This window comes from Bos indicus, chromosome 20 (genome assembly GCF_029378745.1).
Source record: "Bos indicus isolate NIAB-ARS_2022 breed Sahiwal x Tharparkar chromosome 20, NIAB-ARS_B.indTharparkar_mat_pri_1.0, whole genome shotgun sequence".
NCBI lineage: Eukaryota > Metazoa > Chordata > Mammalia > Artiodactyla > Bovidae > Bos > Bos indicus.
In genome coordinates this window covers 31,453,583-31,473,405 of record NC_091779.1, presented here as the reverse complement: position 1 = coordinate 31,473,405, position 19,823 = coordinate 31,453,583, and the positions used below count along the sequence as shown (strand labels likewise).

The 19,823-nt window shown below is 44.2% G+C and overlaps 1 protein-coding gene across 1 annotated transcript in view; it reads left to right on the top strand.

The window, feature by feature from the left end:
- The first annotated feature begins 1,085 nt into the window (after positions 1-1,085).
- NIM1K (NIM1 serine/threonine protein kinase) overlaps positions 1,086-19,823 on the top strand; it is an 86,732-nt gene continuing 67,994 nt past the window's right edge. Inside the window, exon 1 of the mRNA XM_019983102.2 lies at positions 1,086-1,275. The gene's annotated coding sequence lies outside the window, so the exon portion shown is untranslated. The remainder of the gene's footprint in view (positions 1,276-19,823) is intronic.

Below are 19,823 nucleotides of genomic sequence, written 5' to 3'. Positions count from 1 at the left end.
CATCAGTACTGGACAACTGTGTGACCTTGAGCAAGTCAAGTAAATTTCTGGGCCTCAGTTCCCTCATCTGTCAAAACAGGGGTGGTAATCAGAGCACCTAACTGAAAAGGCTATTGTGAGGATTTAATCAGTCATTCTGTCAAAGTATAACAGTTACTGGCAAGTAGCAAAATAAGGAATCTTTGGATTCCCTAATTTCTACCATAAAAGGGCTTTAAACTCAGTTTATTTTTCCCCTTAGCTCTTTCGCTTTTGTAAATACACCCTAGCAATTATGGAGGATCCAGCCACATGAGGAGGCGGAAAGATTGTTCACAGAACTGTGACTTAGGGCCCCCAGTCACGGCTTTGCCATTAACCAGCCCTGTGGCCCTTGTTAACTGACTTCTCCGACTTCAATTTCTTCCTCTGTAAAATGATGGACGTGAACTTCAATAAATCATCTTTATTTTTTAGTATTCGGTGAATCGCATTCTCTCCTTGCTTGTAAACTGGAAAAACATTTGGCACCCACCCTGAGCCGGAGAGTCATAGCTGGGGAGTGCACAGGACATTGGGGATCCACTGCCCAAGGGGCACCCAAGGAACCAGGCCTAATCCGGGCTGAGCGTGGCGTTAGCACTTCTTTCTGCAAACCCTAAACGCTCCCAGACTCACCTGAAGGAGCTGTCACGGTGGTTTGCTAGAAAACCCCGTTCTGTTAGGAAGATTACCGGGTCTCCCAAGGACACGGAAACCCTTTTTATCAAGAGGCTGGAGCGACTCAGCACGCAGCGGGAGTTGATGGGAGCCGTGTCGCCTCTTGCCATCCATGCTCCAGGAGCGCTCCTCTTTGCGGCAGGGCTAACCCCCCCCCCCGTGCTCCAGTGTATACGTTGGGTGTCCCCGCGCCGCGCGCCCCCAGCCCCCCCCCCCGCCCCTCCCCCCCGCCCACCTCCTTTCAGCCCCTCCTTCCCGGCTGCCATAGAAACCTGCCTACAAGGTCCAGGCCCTCGTCCGGGTGCCCCTCCGGCCTCCCCTTCCCCGCCTCCCCCGGGCCAGCCCCCAGCTCCGGATTGGTCCTTCGGGAAACGCTGCGGGGCGCCTGAGTCCCTTCTGCGGAGCCCGGGCCGGGCCGGTGGGCGGGGTCTGCCACTGCCGCCCCTGACAGCTCCCGAGCCTTCGGCGCGGCCACTGCGCTCTGACACCCACGCACCGCCCGCGCCCGAGCCCACCACCCAAAGAGCCCGGCCGGGCGCCGCGCAGCCGAGCCCGCGAGCGGAGCTCGCCACCAAGGTAAGCGAAGGCCGCGGGGCTCGCAGCCGGCACCCCACCCGGGCGCTCCTACCTCCGCCAGCCTGCCGACTTGGGTGCTGAGCAGGGACTCCTCTCCTCCCCGGAACCCCAGGGCAAAGAGAGACCCAACTCCCGGCGAGGGTGGGCGAATTGGGGTCAGGAGAGGATTAGCGCTCTTTAGGGGCGCCCCCTCCGAGGCCCATCGCGCCTGGGAGGCGAGAGCGTTGGAGGCGGAGGCCGGGGTGCGCCGGCGCGAGCAGCCTGCCAGTGCCCGAGGGCGTGAGCCCGGGGTGTGCTCGCCTGTGTCCCCGGGTCCCAGCTGGGTGCGGACATCCAGGTCTGTGCGCGCACCCCCAGCCTCACCCCGCGCACCCCAGCTGCGCGCCACCGGTGCCCCCGGGCGCGAGCCCGGAGCAGCAGAGTTTGAATCCAGTGCCGGGGACCTGCGTGACCCCGGCGGGCAGTGGGCAGTGAAGGGCACTGACAGGGAACGGCGGTGGTCCAGAGGAGTGGACCCTCCATCCCACCCCACGCCACGACGCGCCTTAAAGAAAGACGCTCCTTTGGAAAGACTGTACAAGTAAAGAAGAGCCTGTCTCTTCTTCCCTGAGGTCCCTTCAGGAATATTAGGAGCCCGAGGATTCGGCGACACGACTTGGAAAGGATCGCAACAGGGCTTTTAAAATGCCGTTTCCGATCAGCTCTGTGTGCCTGACCCAGGATCTGTGCAGATGGAGAGGTCAAGGCACCCGATAAAGGTGCTCTTAGCCCCAGTAAGGGCAGCGGAGATGTAGCCATCTGCACTTTTTTCTTCCCGGCTCTCCCCCTCCTCCTCCGTCCCTTCCCGGCTCTTCTCCCCACCCCCTCCCGATTTTCGTCCTCCCGACTTTATTAGACAAGAGGGCTCTCTGTTAGACCCACCCTCCCCCACCCCCTTCCTCACTCCGTTTCAAACCCAGAGCGAAGGAACCACATTTTAAGCTCTCACCCGTGCAATTCAGACAAGTTTGGAAGTTAAACAAATCGCCTTTGCACTCGAGGCCGCGGGAATCCAGAAGGGAAACAAACAAAACCAGACCGAAGGATCGATTCCAAGGTTAAGTCAAAAGATTGCAAAGGGGACTCTAAAACAAGTATTTGTTTATGGCAATATGATTTTTTTTAATGTTTGTAAATATGTATCACTCAAGCTTGCATCATCAGTATTCAATGTGATTCACAGAAGAGCTTCAAAAGATGGTTTCTGTTAGTGTTGCAAAAGCACTTCTAATTTTGGTTGCCATGGTAACTGGAGAAGTCGCCCGGCACTGTTGAGAGGCTGCCTGGATGGAATCGGGAACCGTTCTTGAGGAGACCTCCCCAAGCCCCCTCATGTTACCATGGTAATAATAATTGAGCCTAGAAGATACTTGTTTCTTTAGGGTACTGAAGTCCCGAGGCATGTTGTTGTTTAATTTTACCTTTGCAGAGTTTGCAGTTTGTGAAAAAGATCTTCCCTCGCAGACAACTGAGAGTAAACAGTGCCCTCAGCCAATTGGTCCTGCGGGCCCAGCTCTCTTCCCACAGTTCAGCTGCCTTAAGGAAGGGAGACCGAGAACAGTGTTTGATGCGAAAGGAATCCTGGCCTGTGACCAGATCTCTCTCCCCATTTAGCATGAAATTTGGACTCCTAATTAGCTTTCTAATTAGGAGGTGGAGGAATGCGAGAGGAAAGGCCAGAAAGAGGCTAATAGGGAAAAAGTCCAACTCTCCACGGACTGGTGCTTTGTATGCTGTTGAATTTGCCTAGTAAAGCCCTCATAGGTTTATTTTTGGCTTGACCACTGTTAAGTGGTAAGCCTGGAAAAACCTTCAGAGAGGTCTCCTTCTGTGCTAGGGGAAAACGTGGATTGATATTTAGTTTGAGGTGTGTGCTCTTTTCTAATAACAACTGCATTTAGAATAAAGGCAGTTTTGTATAAAACCTAAATTTTCCAGTAATAACTACAGATAGGCCATAGAGCCCTTTATGCTGTTGGTTTGGCCTTAGATTTTCAGTTTAAAAGGTTTAATTTGGGCAGAGTAATGGTCCCATTCAAATACTTTTATTAGTACATGTTCATGTCTTTAAAGGACCCTAATTCTTTACACATTCACAAGTCCTAAGCATTGAAACCTATAAATTAAATTTACATATTGATAGCATATGATTGGAAATTTTGAAAGGCAGTCCTTAGACTTACAGTTTTTTGTTTTTTTTTTTAAAGAACATGGAGCTTCCCTGGTGGTCCAGTGGCTAAGACTCTGTAAAGCAGGGATCTGGGGTTTGATCCCTGGTCAGGGAACTAGATCCCACATGTCCCAACTAAGAGCCCATGCAGCCAAATAAATATTAAAAAAATGTTTTAATTAAAAAAAAAAACTTGTTTTAATAGGTTAGTGTTTTCAGCCAAATATTTAGTTCCATTTTGAGAAACTTAAAAATTAAAATATAATGTGAAAATCCAACTGCATTCTTTGAATCTCATTATAGTATTACTCTAAGGACTAAAGACTCTTAATTCATTTGCTAATTTTCTTTCAGTTGTTGAAATGACAACTAAAATTAGTTTATAAAATGAGTCTCATTCTATGTTTTCACTTTCCATGGTCATTGTAGAAAAAGTTCTCTAGAATTGAAGTTATAAATTTCAAGAAAAGAAGAAAATAGTCAAAGTTCTTAGGATGACAGTGTCTACAACTTGAATTAAGCAGATCACAGTTCTTAAATTACTTTTTCTCAAGAACTTCAAAGATAGCTCAATCGTTGTCATATAGCATCCTGAGGAATATTAACCAGTTTTATGGATAGGCAAATTGTGTTCAAAAAACTCAAGTCATTTCAGGTACCTACTTGGAAAATTAAGAAATGAAACCTAAAACCACCTGGCATGTCTAGGAATATGAGTACCAGGTAGGACTCAGAGAAAATCTAGGTGAGAAGAGAGATAAGGTACAGAGGCAGGAAGAATTTGGGATTAAGAGAAAAATAAAACAGTAGGTGAAAAAGAGTCTTAAATGAGAAGAAAACTCACAGATTAAAGGGAAGGGAGTAAAAAGAAAAAAAAAAACATAGTGTAATGGGAGCTATACAGAAAACCAAAAAAACACAAGTTGGGGAACAGGAAGCTAAAACAAACTCTATTCTTTGCCTTTCACGGAGAACGGAGAACCTGATGCTTTTCAAGAAAGCTCTGGCTGTCCTATTTAGCCAAATTCTCCAATTTAGAGGCTCTCTGGTAGGACTGAAAGTGGACCAAAATTCACTTCCAGTGGTATGGACTTCCCATCTTCTGGCTAGACTCCTTCTTCTCAACCCTTCAGCCACCAAGAAAGCTTTCTACTCTGCGTTGGCTGGATCATTTAGTTGAGTCATTCTTAACTATAAGTTGCAAGCTTCACTTTTAAAAACTGCTCCAGTTGTTATCAGCCGAGTGCATTCATCTATAATTTTATGGATTAAAGCATGTTAAAAGATTCTAACAAAAAACAGTCCCTCTCTTGGGTTACGATTGCTCTGCTCTTTCTTAGCTGTTTGATCACATCCTTCCCTAGTTGGAAATAATTCTCTTATGTGGCTGGTCCTTGAGTTATCAATTTTAGACAGAATCTGTACACTTTCTTTTATTACAGGGGAGGATATAACTCTCTTACTCCTCCCCTCCAACTTCCCCTTCCTCCCTTTTTGCAACACAGTTGGTGGGAAAAAATCAGCCAGAGCACCCTTAGTATAATCCTTTATTTGCAAATGCCAGGCAGGGGAATGCTCCAGAGAGGGAAGGAGGACTGGATGTTTCCTGGGACTCCAGCCAGAGCAGCCAAAGTTCAGTTAATTTCAGAAATAGTTAGGGAGTTTGGGATCAACATGTACACACTGCTATATTTGAAATGGATAACCAACAAGGACCTACTGTATAGCGCAGGGAACTCTACTCAGTGTTATGTGGCAGCCTGGATGGGAGGTGAGTTTAGGGGAGAATGAATAGATGTATGTGTATGGCTGAGTCCCTTTGCTCTTCACCTGAAACTATCACTGTTAACTGGCTGTACTCCAATATAAAATTAAAAAGTTAAAAAAAAATGAAAGGAAATAATTGGTCAAGGATAGAAAATGGAGGAATTGCTCTTTCAAATTGGTAGCCATTATTTGAGTTAAATGGATTTTCTGCAGCGGAGTGGGAAGGAAGAGTCGGGGCCTAATATCTTGTGCTGGGATGGTGAGAAGGGAGGGTGCAGGAGGAAAGACCTTGCACACATCTCCGTGCAAAGTTCTGCCCTATTAGTGCTTCTCACAAGAGACATCACAATGTTAATTATATCAACATTGCATCTGCATGATAATGACTGTGTAATTATTTTTCACTGGAGCCGGGTTGTGGACTGTGGATGTATTTCTTTTTCTGTACCACTCTTGGGGAAAATAGTTTTTCGTTTGTTTGCTTTTTAGAGTCTATCACCATTTATTCTAGTGGCTCTTTAAAATGCCTCTCCTTGGTTTTTTTTCACACAATGAAATACATCTGCCAATCCTCTTCCTTCTGGGCCCCACCCCAGCCCTCTGAACGGACCCCCCAGTTCTCCAGTCTGAACAGTTTTCTGATGGCCGGGACATATAGGGGCCTTCTGAGACTTCTCTTCACCCCACTTCTATGTTGAGTCCCTGTTCTCTTGTCTCCTTCTTTCTTGGTTTATGCTTTTCATTTTATAAAGCATCTGTTTTGCTATAAATAGCTTCTTAAAGGGGAGTATAGGAAGTAAATTTGGGGGACTTTGCATGTCTAGAAAAGTCCGTTTCACTCTCACACTTAATTGATGGTTTGTCTGTGTATAGGATTCTCGGCTGGAAATTCATTCCCGCAAATTTCCGAAGGCACTGATTTATTCTTTTCCAGCTTCCAGTGTTTCTGAAAGTTCAGTGCCATCATGGTGCTAGATTCTTGGCATGAGATCTATTTTTTCTGTCTGGAACCTTGTGGGATTCTCTCATTTTTTAAATGAAATTTCATTGAGCATAGATTCACTTTCTCTGCGTTATGTTCGTCTACCTGGTGGAGCCAGGAAACACATCCTGCACTTTCAGGGAAGTAATGATGTAGACATACTTGGAAATTACTCCATTTTATTGGTTTCTTTTCCTTATCATGTGTTGACTATTGTTAATTGTATCAACTCAGGATTTTTAGCTTTATATACATTGGTTGCTGTCCTTTGGAATCATGCATGCTGCCAGACCAGCTTCTCTGTTCTCACCACTTTTTGTCTTTCAGAAACTGATCTCTAGTGTCAATCACATAGAATCATATCCTTAACTTTACTAATAATTTTGGTGCTTTTTGGGCATTTGCTTTGTGTACATATTGGTTTAAAGATGTTAATCTAAGCACAAAGACAGCAAATTTGTTATAGGATGTGAAGGCCAAGTCTAAAATGCTGGTACAGCTTTCAAACGTTTCATGTAAATTATTGGTAATTTGCAGAGTAGGTATCTCTCTCGAATGTAGACTTGCACGCCTTCACATTTTACAGTGGAGGAAACCAATCCAGAGATGTTTAGCATGGAGTCATTTCTCCTGACTCATTACTTATTCTTTCACCCTGTCTCCTCCCTCTCCTTGGTTACTTTGTCTTATATTCCTTTTTGTTTTCATTTCTTAATCTTTTTAAAAAATAATAATTAATTGATTTTTGGCTGTGCTGGGTCTTTGTTGCTGCGTGGGCTTTTCTCTGGTTGCGGCAAGTTGGGGCTCCTTTCCCTAGTTCTCTAGTGCAGCTGTCTAGTTGCTGTGTGGGGCTTCTCATTGTGGTGGTTTGTCTTGTTGAGCATGGGCTCCAGGTGTGCGGGCTTTAGTACTTGCGGCACATGGGCTCAATAGTTGCAGCTCCCCAGCTCTAGAGCCCAGGCTCGATAGTTGTGGCAGTCAGGCTTGGTTACTCCATAGCGTGTAGGGTCGTCCCAGACCAGGGATTGAACCCATGTCTCCTGCATTGGCAGGTGGATCCTTTACTGCTGAGCCACCAGGGAGGCCCTCTATTTCTTAATATTATTTTCTTTAGCTTTAAGGAAACATAATTCCTTACTATAAGACATTATAAAATATGTATTCAAAAGCAGCACATATTACAGAAGCAGCAAGTAATAGCGGTTAAGTCTAATTCTGGAACCAGCCTACTAGGTTTGAATCCTGTCTCTGTGACTTACTGTGTGACCTTGGGTGCATTATTTGACTACTTTTTGCCTCAGTTTGGGGACCTATAGTAATGCACCGACCTTCTCACATAGTTGTGAGAATTAAATGAGTTGATTCATGTGAAGTTCTTAGAATGGTGCCTGGCATACAATAAATATCAATGTCATTAGTATTATTGTCAAAAGTACAGAAATAAATGTTAAAAGAAATAATCTATTATTCTGTCTCTACTACCATCAATAATTCCCACTAGAGAGATGACTGTGGTTAACATTTCAGAGGGTTGGTTGCTTTTTGGTAGTTAAAGCAAAAAAAAAAAGGAATGTTGTAGGTACAATTTTATTGTTTATTTTTCCACTTTATAGTTTGAGCTTTTTTCCCATATCATTGATTATTCAGTATTCTTCTGGGTGGTATTGATATATTGGCTTCCTGTATTCATCCTAACATAGAGCCTTACAAATTAGATTCTTCATAAGAACCACCTGACTGGGAAGCCAATTCTTCCTTCTGGACCCCTTCGGGTTTAGAACAGGTGTAGAGAGGGGTCTTCCCATCATGAATTTGAGAAGACCCTGTTATAATGAAGACAGGCCTTCTCTTTCTCTACACAATGAAAGTATTCTGGAGATGGCACCTGAAGAGTGTGCATAAGAACAGAGTGATGGTGGGATTCGTATGAAAAGATTACGGGGGAGGAGGGGGAGGGCTGGGGGAGAACCAGATGGCAGTGGTGGGTGACACTCAGTGGGGCCATCACCCGTGGACGTGTGGGTCTCCCCACCCACACAGCAGAGACCACATGGAATGTGGATCTGATATTTTGAATTTTCCTTGGAACCTCAGCAATTCCATGAGGCTGGGAAGCCAATGAAAAGGCTTCTGTGTGCAGATACATCCTGAAAGCTGGAGCTGCTTTGATCTCCTGGGAGAGCTGACGTGACTTGGCCTCTTCCCAGGACATGACAGTCACCAGCCCGCTGCAGCCACACAGGACCTGTGTGGCCAGAAACAGCCAATCTAGCAATGTCTCCAGAATTTTGGAATTGAGCCTTGAGCAGCCCAGTGAAGATCCATACCTCTTGAGAGCGCTCCATTAAACCCTGAGACAAATGGATGTTAGTGGGTTTGTGTTCTGTCATGTCACAGGTACTACAGAGTTACTGTCTTCCCAGGAGGAGGCAGAGAGGTTCTTCAGAGGATTGTGGGCTGGGTATCTGGCTTTGGGTGGAGAGAGGTGATACAGAAGGTGAGGAGGGAAGCTTCTGTCTTGCCTAAACTCAAGCTTCCTTAAGAGTCATCCTCTCTGTTTAGCACATCATATCCATGTGAGAACCAGTCTGTGTGCTTTGGTGACTACTCTTTGCCAAGAAAAGTAAAAAAGATTTACCAAAACCACAAAATGAGTGACATGGTTAATATCTGTAGGAAACGGGATGCAGTGAGTTTTAAAGGTTAGTATATTGCAGTGCAAAGTCAGTAGACTCTTGATTTAAAGCTGTTTGTCTCGTTGCTGAAATGTTCAATGAGAGTGGAAAATGGGTGACTTTTGGTTCAATGCTAGATTGTTTGGTTGAAAGTTGTCCATCAGAACAGAGACTAAAATTCAAATACAGACTATTACTCCCATTCTTGGGTAGTAAGATATGCTTTGATCATATTTAATTATGGAAAAAATTTAAAAACCTTTTAAAGTTCTCTGAACTTCTAGTTCAGACAAACATGTCTTGGACACAAGCAAACACCAGTTCTTGTAGCAGACAATGAGGTACCGATTTTCCCACCCTTCACATTGCCTCAAGTCCATTTACAAACAACAAAACATATTCAGTTTCTATTGCCCTGACCTACATTTTCTTATTTTAGCACTTGCTGAATCACAGGGGCAGGTTCTTTCAGGCCAAATCTCCTTCAGGTTTTCCCTGAACATGGCGCATACCGCCTGTGCTCTCTGGGTCCCATCCTTCCTGTACAAATGTCTAGCCCAGTGCTTTGAACATTGTATTTAGTTATCTATTTATGTATTCACCTTGCCCCCTAGCTGATGATTTAATCACATCCACGTGACTCTTGGGGAGGGACCTCATACCACTGGTTTGAAGTAGGCAGGCCCTTAAAAACAGTCTACTGAACTGGACACTTCAGTTCAATTACAGGATTGTTATTGGGGGAATATTCCCCAGTGGAGGAAGAGTGTAGCAACCTCACATTGCTTAGGTGAGAGCAAGAAAAGGGCTTCCCAGGTGGTGCTAGTGGGGAAGAACCCGCCTGCCAATGCAGGAAACATGGGTTGGATCCCTGGGTTGGGAAGGAAACGGCAACCCACTCCAGTATTCTTGCCTGGGAAATCCCCACGGACAGAGGAGCCTGGTGGGCTGCAGTCCATGGGATCGAAAAGAGTCAGACAGGACTGAGCACGAGTGAGAGTGTAAGGAAGTGGGGAGAATGATCTCTTCTTCAACCTCACCCTTTCCTGCAGCATCTGTTCTGTGAGGGCACCCTGTGACACACACAGCTCCTGCTCACAAGACCGGGGAAGCCGGAGCACCTGTGGTTTGCACAGCTGAAGCACAGGCTCTGAGGTCAGAAAAGCCTGGACTCTGATGCTTATTGCCGGTATGACTTTAGAAAAGTTACCACGTTCTTTTGAAGTTCCTGAAAAATGAGGAAAACTGCAGGCACCTTTCAGGGCTGCTGTAAGGATGGAAGAAAGTATATACAGATGGCTTCTGACTTAGGATTTCTCGACTTTACGATGGTGTGGAAGTGACACACGTTCAGTAGAAACCAGACCTCCAGTTTTGAATTGTAATCTTTTCACAGGCCAGTGAAAAGATGCGCATACTCGCTCATGATGCCAGGCAGGGACAGCAAGCTGCAGCTCCCAGGCAGACACACAGTCACAAGGGCAAACCATTGCAATCCTTATAGCCATTCTCTGCACAGTCCACCTTCTGTTTTTCACTTTTGGTACAGTGACCAATCAGTTGCATAGGCTATTCAACACTTTATTATAAAATAGTCTTCGTATTAAGTGATCTTGCTGACTGTAGGTCCCCAGTGGTGTTAGTAGTAAGGAACCTGCCTGCCAGTGCAGGAGATGTAAGAGACGACAGTTCGATCCCTGGGTCAGGAAGAACCCCTGGAGGAGGGCATGGCAACCCACTCCAATATTCTTGCCTGGAGAATCCCATGGATAATGGAGCCTGGCAGGCGACAATCCATAGGGTTGCAGAGTTGGACACGACTACAGCAACTGAGCAGGTATGCACACAGGTTAATGTAAGTGATTAAAACATGTTTAAGGTAGGTGAGGCTAAGCTATTATTTCAGCTAAAAAAAGTTTATTTTTCTTGCAGAAGGGCAGTTCTAGATGGACGTATGTGTCTATTCAGGCTGTCATAACAAAATGCCATAGACGTGGGGACTTAAGTGCCAGAAATGAATTTTCTCATGGTTCTGGAGCCTGGAAGTCTGAGATCAAGGTGGCAGGCTGGTTGGGTTCTGCTGAAAGTGCCCTTCTTGGCTTCTTACTGTGCCATCACATGGGAGGGAGGGAGAGAAAAAGGCAACACTCTCTGATCTCTTATTAGGACACTATACCCATCATGAGGGCCCCACCCTTATGACCTCACCTAAACCTAATTGTGGGCTTCCCAGGTGGCTCAGTGGTAAAGAATCTGCCTGCAGTGCAGAAGATGTGGGTTTGATCCCTGGGTGGGGAAGATCCCTGGAGAAGAGAATGGCAACCCATTCCAATATTCTTGCCTGGAGAATCCCATAGATGGAGAACCCCGGTGGGCTATGGTCCATGGGGCTACAGAAGAGTTGGACACAACTTAGAGACTAAACAACAACAGATGGTTGGATGGTATCACTGACTCAAGGGACACGAGTTTGAGCAAGCTCCCAGAGATGGCGAGGGACAGGGAACCTGGTGTGCTGCAGTCCATGGGGGCACAGAGTCAGACACAACTTAGCAACTGAAAAATAACTCCAGGGGATTTTCCCAGCCCAGGGATCGAACCCGCATCTCTTGCATCTCCTGCATTGGCAGGTGGACGCTTTACCGCTGAGCCAGCGGGGAAGCCCTCACCACTGACTGACAGGACAACCGTATGTCCCAGGTGGTCATGGGAAGCCCTGGTTTGCACCTCCTGTCCCAGAGTGGTTATTACTATCACCCCCTGCAACTCTCAAAAGTGTCTTGATTTGAATGACAAATTCTATGTCTCCCTACTTATTGAGCACTTGTTATTTATTATAGATTCTCATTAAACAGTAGGTATTAATAAGGGGGATAGACTACAACTATAGATAAATAACACTCCAAGATTTCACATAATGTTCTAACTGCAATTCACTGGTCTTATTGCTTTGACAGTCTGTGGCTGGCTGTTCTTCAACTCCACCCCTCCACTCCCATGTTTGTATGACTTCCTTTCTAAAGGCATCCCTTATGTTTTGCAACTATACTTGACTATCACTTTGAATTTTGAAAGGAAAGACTTAGAATCGAGATAATTTACATGTTCAAACATCCCAACTAGTTTTTGATTAAGTTTTCCCTTGGGAAATATTATGTTACCAAGTAGATGAATATATTAGTATCCCAATATCACACTGCTACTTTAAGGAGTACCCATGTCATCAGATCAGATCAGTCGCTCAGTCGTGTCCGACTCTTTGCGACCCCATGAATCGCAGCACGCCAGGCCTCCCTGTCCATCACCAACTCCCGGAGTTCACCGAGACTCACGTCCATCGAGTCAGTGATGCCATCCAGCCATCTCATCCTCTGTCATCCCCTTCTCCTCTTGCCCCCAATCCCTCCCAGCATCAGTCTTTTCCAATGAGTCAAATCTTCGCATGAGGTGGCCAAAGTACTAGAGTTTCAGCTTTAGCATCATTCCTTCCAAAGAAATCCCAGGGTTGATCTCCTTCAGAATGGGCTGGTTGGATCTCCTTGCAGTCCAAGGGACTCTCAAGAGTCTTCTCCAACACCACAGTTCAAAAGCATCAATTCTTTGGCACTCAGTCTTCTTCACAGTCCAACTCTCACATCCATACATGACCACAGGAAAAACCATAGCCTTGACTAGATGAACCTTTGTTGGCAAAGTAATGTCTCTGCTTTTGAATATGCTATCTAGGTTGGTCATAACTTTCCTTCCAAGGAGTAAGCGTCTTTTAATTTCATGGCTGCAGTCACCATCTGCAGTGATTTTGGAGCCCAGAAAAATAAAGTCTGACACTGTTTCCACTGTTTCCCCATCTATTTCCCATGAAGTGATGGGACCTGATGCCATGATCTTTGTTTTCTGAATGTTGAGCTTTAAGCCAACTTTTTCACTCTCCACTTTCACTTTCATCAAGAGGCTTTTGAGTTCCTCTTCACTTTCTGCCATAATGGTGGTGTCATCTGCATATCTGAGGTTATTGATATTTCTCCCGGCAATCTTGATTCCAGCTTGTGTTTCTTCCAGTCCATCGTTTCTTATGACATACTCTGCATATAAGTTAAATAAACAAGGTGACAATATACAGCCTTGACATACTGCTTTTCCTATTTGGAACCAGTCTGTTGTTCCATGTCCAGTTCTAACTGTTGCTTCCTGACCTGCATATAGGTTTCTCAAGAGGCGGGTCAGGTGGTCTGGTATTCCCATCTCTTTCAGAATTTTCCACAGTTGATTGTGATCCACACAGTCAAAGGCTTTGGCATAGTCAATAGAGCAGCAATAGATGCCTTTCTGGAACTCTCTTGCTTTTTCCATGATCCAGCAGATGTTGGCACTTTGATCTCTGGTTCCTCTGCCTTTTCTAAAACCAGCTTGAACATCAGGAAGTTCACGGTTCACATATTGCTGAAGCCAGGCTTGGAGAATTTTGAGCATTACTTTACCAGCGTGTGAGATGAGTGCAATTGTGCAGTAGTTTGAGCATTCTTTGGCATCGTCCTTCTTTGGGATTGGAATGAAAACTGACTTTTTCCAGTCCTGTGGCCACTGCTGAGTTTTCCAAATTTGCTGGCATATTGAGTGCAGCACTTTCACAGCATCATCTTTCAGGATTTGAAATAGCTCCACTGGAATTCCATCACCTCCACTGGCTTTGTTCGTAGTGACGCTTTCTAAGGCCCACTTGACTTCACATTCCAGGAGGTCTGGCTCTGGGTCAGTTAAGTTACCTATGGAAATGGTAACGCTGGACTGATGTCTTCAAGGCACCAAGGACTCCTATTCCTGACCCACTCCATGCTGCCGTCCCTCACCACCCGTAATGTGGTTTGGAATTATTTTTAGGAATTTTTCTTCCCTGGAGAAGATAACTCCCTAGAGAGTTATCATCTCTACCTTCTCTGCTAACTTCTCTTCCCCATTCATGAAAACTCATTTATTTTTATGAAATCTTCCTCAGGTAAGATTTTTGTTTCCTCAGCTTTTTACTTATCAGAAGATAGTATCATCTGCTGAGTACTTCCTAATTGAGCAAACTGATGGAAATACTGAGAAAGATTCCTCCCCGTTTCATGCCCAGGACAACTCATTGCCTTTTTGGAAAGTTGCATAAAACTCGGCACTTCTGTGGCTGTTCTGAATGACTCATATGTAACAGTTTTGCAGATACCTCTTTTAGAAGGTACAAAAGATGTTTGCTCACCTGAAATTTGGAAATGAGAGCAAATGTACCAATTTACAGCGTGAAAATGAAACAAGTGTGTTTGTATGTATGTGTTACCGAATACGATTCAATATACCATTTTAAGCATACTCATACAGAAAACCAAAAAATTGAACTTTGCTAAGGAAATTTATGACCAACCTAGATAGCATATTCAAAAGCAGAGACATTACTTTGCCAACAAAGGTCTGTCTAGTCAAGGCTCTGTGGTCATGTATGGATGTGAGAGTTGGACTATAAAGAAAGCTGAGCGCCGAAAAATTGATGCTTTTCAACTGTGGTGTTGGAGAAGACTCTCAAGAGTCCCTTGGACTGCAAGGAGATCCAACCAGTCCATCCTAAAGGAGTTCAGCCCTGGGATTTCTTTGGAAGGAATGATGCTAAAGGTGAAACTCCAATACTTTGGCCACCTCATGCGAAGAGTTGACTCATTGGAAAAGACCCTGATGCTGGGAGGGATTGGGGGCAGGAGAAGAGGGGGATGACAGAGGATGAGATGGCTGGATGGCATCACCAACTCGATGGACATGAGTTTGGGTGAACTCCGGGAGTTGGTGATGGACAGGGAGGCCTGGCATGCTGCGATTCATGGGGTCGCAAAGAGTTGGACACGACTGAGCGACTGAACTGAACTGAACTTTATAGATTCATTTGGGGATGAGTGTACATGTTTTTGATAGTGAGTATTCTCTTATTAATGTGGTATTTTTTTCTCATTTGTTAGGTATTTTTTAATATTCTCCAATAAATTTCCATAATTTTCTTAATTTATGTCTCTCTAACCTCCTTTGTTAGATTGATTCTTAGGTATCTCACAAATTTTACTGCTACTCATATGAATGGAACATGTTTTATTATACTTCCTTGTTATTATAAGATCATTATTGGTGAATTCAAATGTTATTGAATTTGCAGCAATATTGTCTCCTGCAATGCTGTTAAACTTACTTATTAGTTTTAATAGTTTATGAATAGAGTCTCTAGGATTTTCAGTGTTTAAAATCTTTGTATAGAGAACAGGCTTGTGGACACAGTGGGGGAAGGAGAGGGTGGGACAAGTTGAGAGAGTAGCATGGAAAAAATTACATTACCGTATGTAAAGTAGATAGCCAGTGGAAATTTGCTGTAATATGCGGGGAACTCAAACTAACACTGTGACAACCTAGAAGGGTGGGATGGGGTGAGAAGTGGGAGGAGGGAGGTTCAAGAGGGAGGAGACATGTATGCCTATGGCTGATTCAAGTTGATGTAGGTCAGAAACCAACACGATATTGTAAAGCAATTATCCTCCAATTAAAAATAAATAAAAAATTTTAAAAAGAACAGCAAGAGAGAAGGTCTAAAAAGAAAAACCTTTGCAAATCAGAACAGTTTTGTTTATTTTCAGTATTTAGTTCTTGTCTTCTTTCATTGGCTAGATGCTTCAATAAATATTGAATAGAAGCAGTGTTAGGTGGTTCAGATAGTAAAGCGTCTGCCTACAATGCAGGAGACCTGGGTTCGATCCCTGGGTCGGGAAGATTCCCTGGAGAAGGAAATGGCAACCCACTCCAGTACTCTTGCCCAGAAAATCCCATGGACAGAGGAGCCTAGTGCAAGCTACTGCCCATGGGGTCGCAAAGAGTTGGACACGACTGAGTGACTTCACTTTCGCTTTCAGTGTTAGCAGGCAGTTTTGTCTTCTTTATGATTTTGTAGGGAATGCTTCTAATATTTCTTCATTTAAAAAGATGTTTGCTATAGGGTTTTGGTAGATAGCCTTTAACTTGGTTGAGCAAGTTCCCCTCCGTACCTAGTTTGCTAACAATTTTATTGATAATGAGTGTACATTTTTATAGAATGCTTTTTCTGCACCTGCTGAAATTTTTTTTTCTCCTTTAATTGATTCATGTGTTAAATATACACATCTATAATTAAGCCATGCTCACATTCTTGGGGGAAGTTTTAGTCAATCACATTTTTATAAATGCACTGCCAGATTTGATTTAGTGCTGTGTGTTTTACAGTTTTGATATTTACGTTAGGGAGTGAAACTGGCTTGTAATTTTGCTTTTTTGTTCAGTCTGCTAAGCTTACAGCAGATATTCTATTCCAAGATGGCCTGAGCTATGATCTAACTTAAAGTATAGCTTGTTTCTTCTCTGGTGTATACATATACAGCAAATATTGCTGTGCATTCTCATTTATTTATAGCTGTCTTTGAGGCACTTCACTTGGACTTGTTCAGCAATAATAATAATCATTATGAATTATTGTTTGCTTTTTTTCTGGGTAGGTTGTCATCCAATAGCATAGGGCTATCTCGAGTTTCATCAGGTCAGTTTAGATCCTTATGTCGTTGGGAACAAAGGATACTTTCATTTGTGTTTGTACTGTCACTGATATTCATCAGGGTCAATGGTTTATTAAAAAGGAAAGCACTTTGAAGACTCTTCCTTAGGGAGGGAAGCTCAAGAGGGAGGAGATACATATATATAATTATGACTGAATTGCTTTGATATAGGGCAGAGACCACCACAACATTGTAAAGCAATCACCCTCCAATAAAAAGAAAGACTCTTCCTTTCTGATTCTCCTGCCTGCTTTTGCAGCTGTCTCTGGCCCAGACCCAAGCTTGGACCTCAGGGCAGTGGCCTGTTCCTCTGTAGTGACCCTTCGTGGAGGAATGGAATCAGGAGGGCCTGGGGCCCAGGCTGACCCTGACACTCACTTGCTCTCTGAGTTTGGACAAATTGCACAACCTGTGTGCGTGTGTGCTCAGTCGCTTAGTCATGTCCAACTCTTTTCGACCCCTTGGACTAGACTGCAGACTGCCAGGCTCCTCTGTCAGTTGAATTTTCCAGGCAAGAATACTGTAGTGGATGGCTATTTCCTCTTCCAGGGGATCTTCCTGACCCAGGGATCGAACCTGCTTCTCCTGTGTCTCCTGCATCAGCAGGTGGATTCTTTACCACTGAGCCACCTGGGAAGTTCCACCCAACCTCTGTAAACCTTAAGTATTTCATCAGTGCAATGAGAATTTTAGTATCTGTCTTACGGTGTTAGTCATAATGACTAATCAATAATATAAGCGACACAGTGTTGGTATATAATAAATGCTTAATAAAAGTAGCTTTTAGTATACCTTCTCCGTTGTAGCAAATAAAATGCTAGTAAGACTGTGCTGACACCAACTAAAAGTATGACTGCTTCTAAACAACCTTCCAAAAGTACCATTAGTTTATGGTTTACGCTGCTGTGCTGCTAAGTCGCTTCAGTCGTGTCCAACTCTGTGCGACCCCATAGACGGCAGCCCACCAGGCTCCCCGTCCCTGGGATTCTCCAGGCAAGAACACTGGAGTGGGTTGCCATTTCCTTCTCCAATGCATGAAAGTGAAAAGTGAAAGTGAAGTTGCTCAGTCATATCCGATTCTTCCCGACCCCATGGACTGCAGCCTATCAGGCTCCTCTGTCCATGGGATTTCCCAGGCAAGAGTACTGGAGTGGGTTGCCATTGGTTTATAGGTTTATATTAAATACATCACCTTTTATATATATTATGTTTTAAGTCTTTATTTTTAAAGCAAATATTTATTTGGTGCCTACCACATCCTAGGACTGGATGCTGGGGAATATTGAGGATACAAGGTAAACAAGCAGCAGAGGTCAGTCTAGAAAGGCCAAACATAATTAGAATATGAGCTGATAAGGGATCAGATATGAGATATCAAGATAGACTATCAGGATGGGATCTGAAAGTATCAAGAAATGAATTTCAGGGACTTCCCTGGTGGTCCAGTGGTTAAGAATCCGCCTTCCAGTGCAGGGGACCCAGGTTCAATCGCTGGTTGGGGAACTAAGATCCCATGTGCCAGTGGACAACTAAGCCCACACGCCACAGCTACCGAGCCAGCGCTTGCTCTTGAGTAACTAGGAACCAACACACGGGGACACATGTGCGCCCGTGGCGGCTTCATGGCGAGGTATGGCAGAAACCACCACAATATTGTCAAGGAGTTAGCCTCCAATTAAAATAAATTAATTAATTTTCAAAAAAGAACCAACACAGCCAAATAAGTAAATATTAGAATAATTATTTGGGCCTTCCTGGTGGTTCAGTTGGTAAAGAATCTGTCTGCAGTCCAGGAGGCCACCCGCAATATAGTAGACCTGGGTTTGATCCCTGAGAAGGGGAAAGATCCTCTTGAGAAGGAAAATTTGTAATAATATTAAATGAATATTTAAAAAAAAAATAAATGAATTTTAGAGGGCAGAACAGCTAGTTCTGTCTGGTCTAACACCGAGAAGGTGGTATTTCAGCAGGGTCCTGAAGACTGAGTGAGACAAGGAGCAAGTGTGCTCCAGTCAGGGCAGCTGGGTTCATCAGGCTTCCTGGGCATGAAAGGATGTTTTCCGATAGGAAAGGTACAGATGTAGGAATAAAGTGCATGATAGATTCAGGTCTCAGAACTCCCTTCCGGGCTGCATAGTTAACTGTGAGTCTTCGGCCTTAGGGCGAGGGAGGAGGATTGCCTTGGAATGCTGGGAAAACACTGACCCTCCCGTGTCCCAGCCGTGGGATTCAATTCACTGCTAATTAGTGTTGGTGTTGGCTTCCCCAGGGAAGGGTAAACACAGAGAAGGCAAGGAGCAGGGAGAAGGGCAGAAGCAAGTGCATGGGTGTGTGTGTTTGCAGAACCATTTTGGAGGAACTGAGGAATGCAGAGAAGGTCTTGAAAATAGAGCAGGGATTAGTCCTCATGCTTTAAAAGACAACAAAATCTGCTGGAGGCTACTAACGAGTCACACTCTTAAAATAAAAATGAAGGGAGGTGGAGCCTTCTTGTTCTGTGATACTTTTTAACCTCGGTAGCCTTCCAAAGGGAAGCCATAATCAGGCTGTTTTTATTGTCTGTGGGCAGGAGCAAGCCTTGGTCTGTAAACACTGGATCCTTCCAATTCAAATAGCCTTCTATGGAATGTCTACCCACATTTGAGGTGTACTTCACTGGGAACCTTAGAATGCTCTGCAGAAGCAATGGGGCATCTCGTCAAACCCACAAGGTTTCAGAAATTTTCCAGCCAGAGGTGCTCGGGTTAGGGGCACTTGTAACAAACCTGCTCTTGTTTTAGTAGACAGCCTTGAGAGAGTTTTGGTTTTTTGGTTTGGTTGTCTTTTTGAATTTTTACCATATTTTTCTTCATGATACAACAGTTGTTTGTGGTGAGGTTTTTGTTTTTTAGCCAGAGAAGGATGTCTATGAGATAAATATCTATTTTTGTATCTTCCGGGATCCACACTACCTTTTAAAGTATCTGTATGATTCAAGTCAATTCAGCTAGCATTTATGGACTCCCGCTGGGTACTGGGTGCCCAGAACTTTGACATTAGTAAGAATGAGGACCTACTCCATAGAAACCCAGATTCTGGTTGGGAGGACAAATGTGTACCCAAGTAACTCAAACATCAGACAGGATTTGAAGATGTTGAGAATGTTGGAGTTCATGGGGAAAACCAGAGAAGGAGCTAAGCTCTTGCTTGGAGTATGAGAAGGAGAAGAGAAGGAAAAGAATGGGAAGACAATGGAATTTAATCTAGATTTGAATGTGTAGAATTTCAACTATTAGGTGGCTGAAATAAGAAAAGCAGTGAAATTTATCTCTTGTAAAATGAGAATT